General features: G+C 31.9%; 1 long non-coding RNA gene across 1 annotated transcript; it reads right to left on the minus strand.

Annotated features, from left to right (window-relative positions):
* Window positions 1-7,156: 7,156 nt before the first annotated feature.
* LOC114375145 lies at window positions 7,157-9,934 on the minus strand. Its single transcript, XR_003658720.1, has 3 exons — window positions 9,550-9,934; window positions 8,062-8,196; window positions 7,157-7,778 (listed from the first exon to the last, which is right to left on the minus strand). It is a non-coding gene; the product is annotated as an uncharacterized LOC114375145 (long non-coding RNA).
* Window positions 9,935-12,757: the final 2,823 nt, after the last annotated feature.

Consider the following 12,757-nt stretch of genomic DNA (forward strand, 5'->3'; position numbering starts at 1 on the left):
AAAATTTTAGTTCTCTAATTTAATATTTTTTTTCGTGCTTGTAAAAAGTATTTCTAGAATAGTCCTTGTAAGTTTTAACATTTTATTTTTAGTCTCTATGGTTAAAACTCATTAAGTTATCATTAAATCACTATTAATAATGTCACATCTATAATAATGTCAATGGTATCATATCATCGTTACTAAAACATTTCTAGTTCTTTAAATTTGGATAATTTTTTTTAGTCCTTAAAATTTTTTTTTATTAATCTCTCTGTGACACCCTCTACCCTGACATATATATAAATATACAAAATATATAAAAATATTGGTAACCAAATTCACACGGGTAAAAGGTTCGCATTCACTTCACTATTATCAATTAAAACTTATTAAAACATATTTGGCTCAAAATAAGGCCATCAAAATTTACATAAATATTTTATTAAATCAGTGAAATAAAATAAAATAGACTAACATCATGCAACTAATATAAAAACTTATGTCCCACTGTCACATTCTATCAGAGCGTTGTGTCTCGACGTCCTTCAGCATAATGTTCCTTAAAGCAATTCACCTAGTCGTCTGCTCCCCCGAACACAAAGTTCAAGATCATCACAGGATCCAAACACAAACAACACACGGGGAGTAAGTTATCACATTCCTAACTAATAGAGAAACAAGACAACTAGATATACATATCATATAAACTAAATAAAATTTACTTACACGTAATTCACGTAATTCCACCACTTTGTCATTCAAAGTTCACTTTTCATCCATCAATCACACTTTTCAATCATCAATCACATTACACAAAAATCACATTCTCTGATCAAGATATAATAACACATCAATTTCATAATAAACAATTAGCAAGCGCATGAGACAGTTATGCTAAGACTCAAGCCTATATGCAATGTGGTACCATGTCAGTGAAAAACCACCCTGGGGCGCTTAGGAGTACATAACAAGACACACCATACAATGGGTTTGCTAGGTCACTCTCACTAAGTAAGATCATAGGGAGATCAGTCAGGGTCACGATGTTTTGCGAGAATGCTCCAACCATATGGGATCAGCATAGACTTAAAGGAGCACTCAAACCCGGTGACCCCCAAGGCCTACACTCCGAAGAGTCCGTCAGGGCCTCTCCCTCCTGATTCAGGTCCAACCCCTAAAATCATTTTAACACACAGACACTGCTAGTGAATTATACAATACCCACGACCTCACACTCGTGTCTTAAGCACGTACAACATATTGCGCTACAATTTAACACTGGTTCCTAAATAGGAACCTACACTTTTTCTTTAACACTGGTTCCTAAATAGGAAACCTACACTTTCTCTTTAACACTGCACATTTACACTTTTCTCAAAATAACACTGGTCGGGTTATTGTACAATTCACAGCTTACAACACAAATAATGTCACATCAAGAGTTAATCACACACTTATTCACAACCAAAACTCATTCACAATTTCACATCTTATAATGTCACAATCCACCATCGCATGTTTTCACATATCTCACAATTCAACACCTGTTCTACTTTACACTTTTACTCAATCTCAATAGCAATATTATAATCTCAAGGCAACATATCATTCCACAATTCATCACATATTTCATTTATAAGCACTGTTCATGAATTATACAATACCACGACCTCACACTCATGTTTCAAACATGTTTAACACAATTGCGCTACAATTTAACACTGGTTCCTAACATGGAACCTACACTTTCTCTTTAACACTGCGCATAAACACTGGTCGGGTTATTATATAATTCATAGTTCACGATATAATTAATGTAACATCAAATGTTAACACATCCCCTTATTCACAATCGAATATCATGTCCACACTTTAACATCTCATAACATCACATCAACCATCTCATAACATTCCCAATGATATTCATAAGGTACAACATACACATGTTCATAAAATTTAACCATAATATTCTCAAACTCCAACACTTAATAATTTTTGGAATCATACTATAACACTCTACAATATTATTTACATAAATTATTAATATAAATAACTACCTCTATATATATAAACTAGCATACATCATATTAAATCTCAAATTTTAAAGTAAGCTTTCAATGCACAAATTCTAAATAATTATATGAACACTTTGGTCAGTTTCAATTACAATATTAATTTTTTAAATTATATATAAAAATCTAAACAACAAGAAAAAGAGAAAATACAAAATCAATATCTCTCTCTAAATTTCTCCTTACTTTATTTTATCAATTCATATTAATTAGAAAAAGTACTCAATTTATAGGGTTCACGCTCAACATAATAGCATATCAATTTCACAAAAATTGGTCTGTCAAACATATATAATTCACTGTAATAATTATAAGGATAAAATGAAATTGCAAAAACACCCAAAAACTCATTCCAATTGATATCTCTAAGGATCCCTACACATGTTCTCACTATTTCCCAATTGTGAATAACTCATCCCTTACCTCTAAGCGGACTCACGTGTCTTCCGACAACGATAGCGGCATCTATAGTGGTTCCCTGAGATTCCTCAAGTTTTTCCTCCGACTGCTCCGATAGAATTCTCGAACGTCAGAGAGACGAAAAAGAGATTGAAGCCTCCGCTTGTACTATCTTCATGCGGTTCCTTTTTCTCCCACCACGAATATTATCTCGCAAATCCCAACGATGAGAGTGTGCGAAATTGAATTTCAAGCAACATATCCAAATTTCATGAAAATCCAACGGTTAACGAAACCGGGATCGTAGTTTTACCGAGACAGTTTTGGGTTTCTGCGGGGAAATAAAAAGCTACAATGCGAAGAGTTTTCCTCTAAGCTCAGACATGATTTTGCAATTTCCAACGGTGAGAATGCTCGAAATTTGGTTGTGAACGTGGTGCTCAAATTTCACGACGATCCAACGGTGAATGAGTCCAAGATCATCTTTTTTCTGAGACAGGTTTTGTGGGCTGCGGGAAAAAGAGAGGGTTTTGAGAGGAAAAGGGGAAAAATGAAAATGAGAGGCAGAGGAGGCTGAGGAGTCTGTCTGAAAAACCTAGCATGTTGCTATTTATAGTTAGGGGCATTTACGACCTATTATTTACTCTATTTATTTATTTTTATTATTTTTACTAAAAAAATTCTTAAATTTATTTATGAAAAAAATGGGATGTTACACTCTCAAATTTTTAAAAAATTGTTTTTAGCCTCTCTCATTTTTTGTGTTAACAGTGTCACAATTTATGGCGATTTTACACTATCACAAATATATTTTTTTAAATTTAATTTCTTTAAAATAATTTATGACAATTTAAAACCACCAAAATATATAAAAAAATCACAATAATTCCACATTCATGTTTTTATTTTTCTTCTTTAAGATCGTAAGAATATGTAAAAGCAGTCATCAAACCATATGAGTAAAATATCTTGATAATTTAAAATTGTAAGAAATCATTTTAAAATAATAAAAATGCAGTGGTTTAAAACCACCACAAAGTGTGAAACTATGAACACAATGAACAAAGAGGGATTAAAAGTAATTTTTCAAAAATTTAAGGGACTAATAAAAACAATTTTTATGAAGGACTAATAGTGTTGAACAAGAAAAAAAAGTAATGTATATGGTGTATGTGTGAGAGAATCTGGAGTGTTTATGTGTGAATGGTCTAATAGTGTTCAACAAGAAAAAGAAAGTAGGTTGAGACTGATATTTGAGGATTCACTATAAAAAAGTGTTTTTTATGACGATTATGAGCGGCTTTTTACAACAGTTTTTAACCATTGTTGAAGCTATCATCATGAAAAGTTAAGACTTCTCACGACAATTTTCAAACCGTCTTAGAAGGATACCATTTCTAAAATGATTTTGTCTCAAAATCACCTGAGAATGTCTTTTTTTTAAAAAAAATGAGAATTTTAAGATGATTTTCCCAAAAAGCATCTTAGAAATCTAAGATGATTTTTGAAAGAACCATCTTAGAATGTCTTTTTTTAAAAAAAAATTAAAAAAATTAAGGATTCTAAGACGGTTTTTTCAAAAACTGTCTTAGAATGTAGACTTTCTAAGAAAAATTTTGGAAGAATCGTCTTAGAATGTTTTTTTTTTAAATTGAAAAAATTTAGGATTCTAAGATGTTTTTCAATAACCGTCTTAGAATGTAGACTTTCTAAGATGATTTTTCAAATACTCATCTTAGAATGTCTTTTTAAAAGAAAAAATTAAATTTTTTTTCTAGAAATTGACTACAACTACCCCAAGCATATTTGCACATACATTTATGCTTATTTCTTTATTTAAATAATATAAATAATATAATTCTATTGAAAATGAGAAACCATTCAATTAAGGATACCATTCAATTATTCTTTGATGGAATCTTATTGACTCTAAGTTAGATTAGAAATTCTCATCATGCAAATTTAGAGTGATTCTTACATTCAAATTATACTTCTCACTAACCTCCCTCAATGCACATGTACATCTTTGACCAAACAACATATAATTTGTTTTCTCCCTAAAATAACTAGCTATTAGAATGTTAATAAGTAAACTTGATTGTAAAGGTTTCTAACAACCATTATATGCCAAAAAGTCTTTCAAATTGAATACCATACATGCCAACAAATTTTTGAAACCCAACATGGAAAATTAACTCTTCCTTAGAAACAAATGACAAGCAACAAATTAGAAATAGTATCATTATATCAGCCATACATAATAATTACTTGTAAGTCACCATTTAGATTGATCCAAATCAATTTCTATAAGAAGTTTTTTAGTAGTACTGCAAGTAAAGAAGTCTTATGTCAGTGCCAATTAATCCCCACCACAAACACACATTAGCAAGAACAAATACTTGTTGATAGTTAAGAAAAAGCAACCCAGCCAGGGGCCATGATTACCACCCTGTCACAACACCTTAACATATTTCAAATTATTATAGTATAAAGCTACAACATGCAAGATTAATTGAAACAGAGAAGCCCCATCATCAAATTTTGAATACATATTTTCCTATTGACAAGGAAATTCATCTTCCCCTTCATCCAACACCATACCATCATTGTTTTCATTGTCACAATCCGACTCCTCCTCATCAGAATCATCCACAATCCAAGCAGCCTGAAAATCAAAGTAAGAGCTAGAAATATATTATTTCTATACTGGAACTGAATATTTTGTAAGCCCAAAAATATATAAATATTAAAATTAAAAGATAAAAAAAGCATTCAAAAATGAATGAATAAAAAAATTCAGTATAAATGCCTATTTATGATAGGAATCATTTTGTAATATTTTTTAACTGCAGTTATTTTGTAAGTTTTGGACTTTACATACATTTAGAAGTAGAAAATTGAATTTCTAAACATAAGCTTATTTTTAAAAGTTAGGTTATATAATTTTTTATTACAATAGGTTATATAATTTAGTTTGACAATTTTATAACCAAATATCTATTCATTCTAAAGTTGAAGATTAAATTTATTGTAAAATTGATAGATTTAAAAATAAATTAATAAAAAAATGGCAAAATTACCATGAAAGTTGACAAATAAAATATTTTTTTAATTATAACAAATTTAATATACCAATTTGGCCAGCTTTGCAATGAAAGGACTACTTTATTATAGAAAATTTAAATTTTAAAAGATTACGTTATTTTGGTAATAAAGTGCTCGTATTATATTCTATTTTTTCACTATAGAATAACAAAATGTTAAGTAACACTAAAAATACTTACTAATATATTAAAAAAATATTTTTATTAAAACAATATTAATGATTCCAACATAGAATTTTTAAAAAGAAAAGAAAAATATAGTCTAAATATTTCTCAAGAGAGAAAAGTTATTTACTCTTGTTGAAATGCATTCTTTGCCTCGAATGCATTTTCCCCCTTGAGCAAAAGGCAAGAGCATTCATACTCTAAGAACTCCCATGAACTTTGTCTTAATATCTCCAATGTTTTGTTTCCTCAGCTAGCATATCTAGTTTCCCAATCATGACCAGGGGATTTATCACATAGCACCTCAATGAATGTCAAAGAAATGATCAATGTTTAGAGCGGCATGAAAATTATCTCCACTACTCTTGTTGCCCCTACCTTGTATGTTAGAAAGGATATTCAATGTTTTTTTTCTTCACAAACAAACCTCAAAATGTGGATCATCAGCTACAACTGAACGATCATCCCAGTTAAGAGGGCCTCCAAATATGTTCCACATACCATTTTGGTTCTGATAATGAGCACAACGGTGATTTAAAACAGCATCTCCAAGAACTTTGATCCCAACTTCATGAAATCTTTTCACTAAATCTTTCAATTCATCAATGTTTCTGTATTTGATATTTATTTTCAAAAAAACAAAATTGTAATAATTCATACGAAACAAGTTCCTTTTCATGATGACTTATGATTGTTATCTATTGGGAGTTGCTAGGTGCACCTAGCATTTTTGCTGGTGCACCCAACATTCTTTAAAAATGGAAAAATTGCCTCTGCCTTCTTTCTCCTTTTAAAAGCTATGTTTTTTTTAAAAAAAAAACCAGAGCAGCCATTGTTGCGCACTCTTCTTCTCGCTTTTCTCTCTTCGGTGCCGTATTTTCTTTGGCTCCTTGGCAACAGTTAGGTTCAGTGAAAGTGAAGGTAGCGATGTTCAGTGTTGTGGTGGTTGGTGGCGGCATACGACGTATGCATTTTTGTTGCTTGTGTGTTCAGTTGTATGGGTTGATCGTGCGAATCAACTTGATCTGTAAAGCACCACCACCACACCGCTAAATGTCAGTCGAGGAGAACGCGCGAGGAAGAAGCAGAGCAGAGCAGCACAACAGCACCACCACCATGCCGCCAACAATGGTGAAGAAGCGACCCACGCTGCTGGCAGCAACAGTCCACTCCAGGTTGCAGAATCGCATAGAAGAAGAAGAAGAAATCTAGTCACGGTGAAAGAAAGAAGAAATGGCGTGAAAGAAGAAGAAGAAGAAACGACTGGGTGCTGGGTGTAGAGTTTTTAAATAAATTTGGCAGGGATATAAAAGTCTTTTCTGCTTAAGTGTTGGGTGCACCGGCAATAATGTTGGGTGTATCTAGCATCTCCCTTATCTATTCCTTGATATTATTTTTTTTTTGTTTTTCTCATGTATTATATAAACCAGTAGCTGAAAATATTTGAAAGTCCATTTAGCATATGCTGCTGAATGTGTAAGCACTGTAGAACATAAGTAATTTGCCTAACATTGAACCTTCTATCAAATCAAAGTATTCAGATAAGATTGAAATAAATAACTATAGAAGAATTGGAATGCTTCTAATCTAGTACCAGGAATTTAAATTATATAAATCCTTTGGCATGTACCCTTCTGGTGAAACAAATTCAGTAGGTGTTGGCAACCAAACCATAGTGAAACCAGGTGATGCTAGTTTTGAAGCCATTTCCTTAAGCTCTATGTTCCATCTTCCAGATTTATGAGATTCCTAGTTAAAACCTTGGCATAATAGTTCATACCATGTGCCTATTCCTGAGCATATTTTTGGATCCAATAAGGACTATGTCTTTGATCGCACAGAAGTCTCAGGTATCACAATAGTTTATGCATAAGGTTCCACAATACTTGTCTCAATCACTATTAAGAAAGCTACTAGAACTTGAGAGAGGGATATAAAAGTCATTTACATTGTACTTGAACCAAGTATTTTCATTTTGCTTAAGAACAAACATAAAGCCTGAAAATTCTTCCTGTAAAGTGATTAGTGCTAAAGATCCTTTTCCATCATCTCTTGGCTACAAAACATGATCAATAGGTAAATATATCATAAAACAAAATAAGATAACCAAACTTGAAGTTTTTTGTTTGTAAATAAAATTTCTTTCAAATAAAATAAAGTTCATGTTGCAATGAAGACAGGCTCCTACACCCTTCTATGCTTATAAATTTTGTTTCTTAAGCATACCATGATGCTTACAGCTCTAGTGTTCAACACAGAAGTGTAGCAAATCAAAGACACAAGCACCTTAATTCTGTTACTAACTGAGCAATAATTCAAAAAAATCTAAGTTAACCAACCTGAATTAAAGGGAGAGGACGCAGAGAGAAAGGTGAAGGTCATTGGTTGAAACTGTGAAGACTTGTTGAGCAGAAAGAATGTTTGTGAAGCTTGTTTGGATTATATTACTTCACGAGTCAAATGCTAAAGTCAAGCTGAAATAGAAAATGTACCACAATAAGGTGTGAACCCCAACCACATACATGTCAGTGTCATGCATAATTAATAAAAAAAGAAAATAAATTAAAATAGATCAATGTTTATTTTTAACCAGACAATCCATGAATGTTAAATTCAGGTGCGCATGTAATGTAACAATCAGTAATTTGCTTCATAAGAAGAATGGAAGGGAAATAAATATATAGTATGAGAAGGTGTTGACTAACATGCAGTAGCTAGCAGCTGCTACAAATTAGTATGATATTATTAAATTACTTGACAACTTGCAATGGTTGTGCTTATTAAAAAACTAGGGAGTCCAAAAAGAAAAAAAAATAGAAAGAAGTAGAATTGTGGTCCATCACAACTACGACCAAGAGATAACAAAACACTCTGAAAATTAAAGAACCATATGAAACCTTTTAAAAACAAAGCAAAATTCATAAATGGTTATTTTCCTACCAGCAAATTACAATGAATTTACTCAAGCCTAATCGACAATACTAGCTGGTCAGCACTAGAATTCTCAAACCTCCAATTTCCATCTACAAACCACTTAAGTCTGAATGTATATTACCAAAGTAGATGGATCAATTGGAGCCTTTCCATCCTTCCAAGCTGCATCTAAATATGTTCTTAACGACATACCAACAAATACCTGATAGAATAATCATGAAATTATAGTACTAACACTTATTTATCAATTAAAATGAGATTGGGAGAATGATGAACATACCAACTTTCTACCAGTTAAATTAGCACCAACTTTCAAACTATTTTAATTTTAATTTAATACAAATAAGTCCTAAGGTCACCTAGTTATATTTAATTTGTTTTATAGAACCTACTTATATTTACTTGAAGGAATTCTTTCATGTGCCTAAGATACCAATAAAAGAAATCAAATTCTCGACATAGGTTCACCATAACAGAACATTGAACATCTAAAACATGTTTGTCTTGCTTTTCACAGACCCAACTACCATCACCACCAATTGGTAAAAATGCAGAGAAGTTTTTCACAAATATCATCCATAGGTCTCTGCATAGTAACAAATTGAAATTTGAAAAAAAATGAAATCATGCTTTTATTATTACAATCTATCGAGGAAGCAAGCCTTACATTAGTAAAATGAGAAAAAAATGAAAGGAAGAAAAGAGAGAATATTGTTTGGTGAGAAGAACCATATCAATGCTTTGTCGAGAAGCATTATCGATATCATGAATCCAAAGACCCACATACACATTTTCTCAATAGAGTTTCTTAAGCCTGAAAAAATTGAAATTGACTTGTGCCCTAATCGAAAAGAAAAAATAGGGGAAAGAAAGAGAAAGAGAGAGAGAGAGACCTATCTGTGACGAAGAAAAAAGAAGAAGAATCGGATCATAGGGTACCACGCAAGAAGCATGGAGCATAACAGAATGCGTCCTCTACCACATCGCGCAGTTGATTGCGGTATGTTTTTGGAGCCGGGAGAAGTGCGAGCTCTTTCGCGGCCGAGGGTGGCAGTTCTTAGAGGGGTACAGAGAGTTAGAGCGTCATTGTAGATAAATGAGATGCAACGGCGGGCTAAGGAGGTGACGAGGTTGACCACGATTACGCGACAGTCACGCGATTTGGGCATGGTGTAAGGGAGGGGGAAGCAAGAGAATGTGGTGGTGTCATGGGTAGGGTTTGTGACTATGTGAGTAAGCATTGTTGGATTTCATGAGAGTGAAAGGAAAAAAGGTTTTAAATCCCCAAATGACAACCATTCATTTGTAAGACGGTTTTGTAAAAGACGATTTCTACAAAATCGTCTTAGAATGAAAGTCTTTTAAGACGGTTTTTGTAAAATTGTATTTATTGAAAATTTTCGTATTTACAAAAATATTACCATCATACATACTAAGACAATTTTTGGGAACCGTCTTTGAAAGCACGTCGTAAAAACCTATTTTTAGTAGTGGTTTTCTCCTTGATCGAGAGTAATCATGTTGTGATCATTATATATGGGAAAATGATTGTTGCTCGAGCAAGTGTTTTTCAACCATGCCTATCAACTATGGAAGGTGAAGCTATTTCCCTTCTAACAGCTTTGTAGTTTGTCACTTCTATGGGATTGGATGATGTTGCTTTTGAAATGGACTGCAAAGGAGTGGTAGACTAGATTAAGAGTTAAGCTGTTAATTTTCTAGAATGTGGCTCCATAATCCATCGGTGTCAATCTATATTATCTTGTAATCAAACTTTTGAAGTTCTTTGAAAGGAGGAAAGTCAATGAACGAAGTTGCTCAAGCTCTAGCAAGGGTGGCTACCAATTATCCTTGCTTCCATGTTTTTAAAAGTGCTCCTTCTTGTATTTTCCAAATGATTATGAATGAAATGACAACTTAGTTTCTGTAAGAAAAAAAAAAGATAAAGAAGGTTGATAGAATGTGTGATTGTTAAAAATATTTTTATTTAAGAATTTTACTTTATATGAAATTTTATTTAAAAATATACATTATATTTAAGGTTTTTTTTGTGCCAGTAAATTTGTCACTTTTTTGGTCTATATATTGTTTTTTTTTCATTTTTTGTCTTCATAATTTTCTTTTTCTTTTAGCAGCTATAAATTCCTTCTTTTTATTAAAATTTTTTTAGTTTCTCTAGATTAACCATGATGTGGCAACACTAATGTACTTAGCACTATCGGTGATTTTCCATCATCGATGTGCCACTTTTTGCTTCCGTCATTTTTACTAATGTGGTGCATATGTTGAAGTCAATATGGTGTCAACAATTTAATGGTGACTTAATGGGTTTTGACAGTAACGACTAAAAATGAAATGTTTGAAACTAAGCGGAGATTATTCTAAAAAAATTATAGGAGAAAAGAACGCTTAGTTACAAGAATTAAAATCTCTTTTAAGCCTTCGGAAAAGTACTTTTTATCGTTAGTATAATAATTGGTATAAATGGTTTCTTTATCTTCTACAAATGCAAGAGATAAATATATGTTTTATATATAACTGGTCTGCAACTCGTGCATACATACGGGTCATCTGATTCATGATTTTGCAATTTTTTTTTTGCAAGACAGATATAAAAGGAATTTTATTGCTAAAGTAAAAAAAACTTAATATTCATAATAAAATTGGTATTCAAACTACACAACATTGTTTATAAAATTAACAAAATACAAATAAAATTTAGTCAATATAACTACCATTCTAGTTTTTCTGATAAATTCTTAATTTTTTTAAGACATTACTCAAATTACAAATATCATCGAAAACTTACAGCAGCTTGCCAAACAAAAGCATATGACAATCTTTCAAATTTTATCATAACGACTGTAGTAAAATGAAACTTCATCTCCATAGATAAAATCGTTGTCCGCGAGAAACTGGTACCAAGGTTGAACAATGTATTTGTCACCAATGCTAGTGTCGAGGACTATGTCATTCCATTGCAGAGGAAGGTCAAATCTTCTTAGAATTGTCATATGTTAACCACAGACATTAACATGTAGGGCAGCAAAAGTTGGAAATTTCTATAGATAAATCAGTATAATACCAATTGAAAATTCTCCCGTGATTATATAGCCATACCAAATCATTAAAATCCAATTAAACCTCTATAAAAAGTAAAATTATCTCTATATGTGCTTCTATGAATTACTCTCACTTCAGTTGGCTGGTAGGCAGATTCCATACATATAAAAAATTTAAAATGTTTTCTACTTGCGAAAGCAGAGGAAAAGAAAATTGTCCCAAACCTAGGAATCACTCTACTAATCTAAACCCAATTTACATCACATCCAAACGAAATTATTATGAAACAAAAAAATTGATCAATCAATATCAATGAGATTATAGTTTTAAAAAATCCATGATGTAATCTTCCAATTAAAAAATTCCAATAAAAGAAGCAAAAGCGACGCTGAAATCATTCTGAAACATTGAAAATTAACACAAACACAAATTTTTTTTTGCTTTTAAAAAAGACAGAAAACAAATACACGGAAATATGTTTAATTTAGACAACCACCGATGTTGTAATGGCTTGGAACATCGAATGCTAAGAAAGCGAAAACAGATACATAGACATATCACAGGATGAGGTATTCGTTAGAAATTTATTTCAATTCACTAAGAAAGTAAAAGAAATTACCTCGGAAAGATAAAGCATATTCAGCGCCCACAGTTTGAAACTAGAAAGCTTGAGAGAGTTGGATATTAATTTGTGCAACTGGGATGTTGTTGTTTTTTTGCCTAAAAAAATGCAAGAAAACAACAATGATGAATTGATTATTTGTAACATCCTAGGCATCATCTTAAAACAAAGTAAGCAATTAATCTATATCTAAGATGCACACCTGATATCTGATACCAATAAATAGTTGCATAGTGTAAAGGAAAAAGAAAACGCTTTGTTAGCAATGTTTCTGACTTGCGGAATCAAAATTGTAGAAGCAAAGCTTCATGGTGAATCAAAGGTGATTCAAAGGTGTTTTGATGATAACAATGATGATGACAAATGTGATGATAAAAAGCTCAAAGATCAATCAAAGAACAACTCAAGCAAATCAA

This window comes from Glycine soja, chromosome 11, assembly GCF_004193775.1.
Source record: "Glycine soja cultivar W05 chromosome 11, ASM419377v2, whole genome shotgun sequence".
In the NCBI taxonomy this organism is placed as follows: domain Eukaryota; kingdom Viridiplantae; phylum Streptophyta; class Magnoliopsida; order Fabales; family Fabaceae; genus Glycine; species Glycine soja.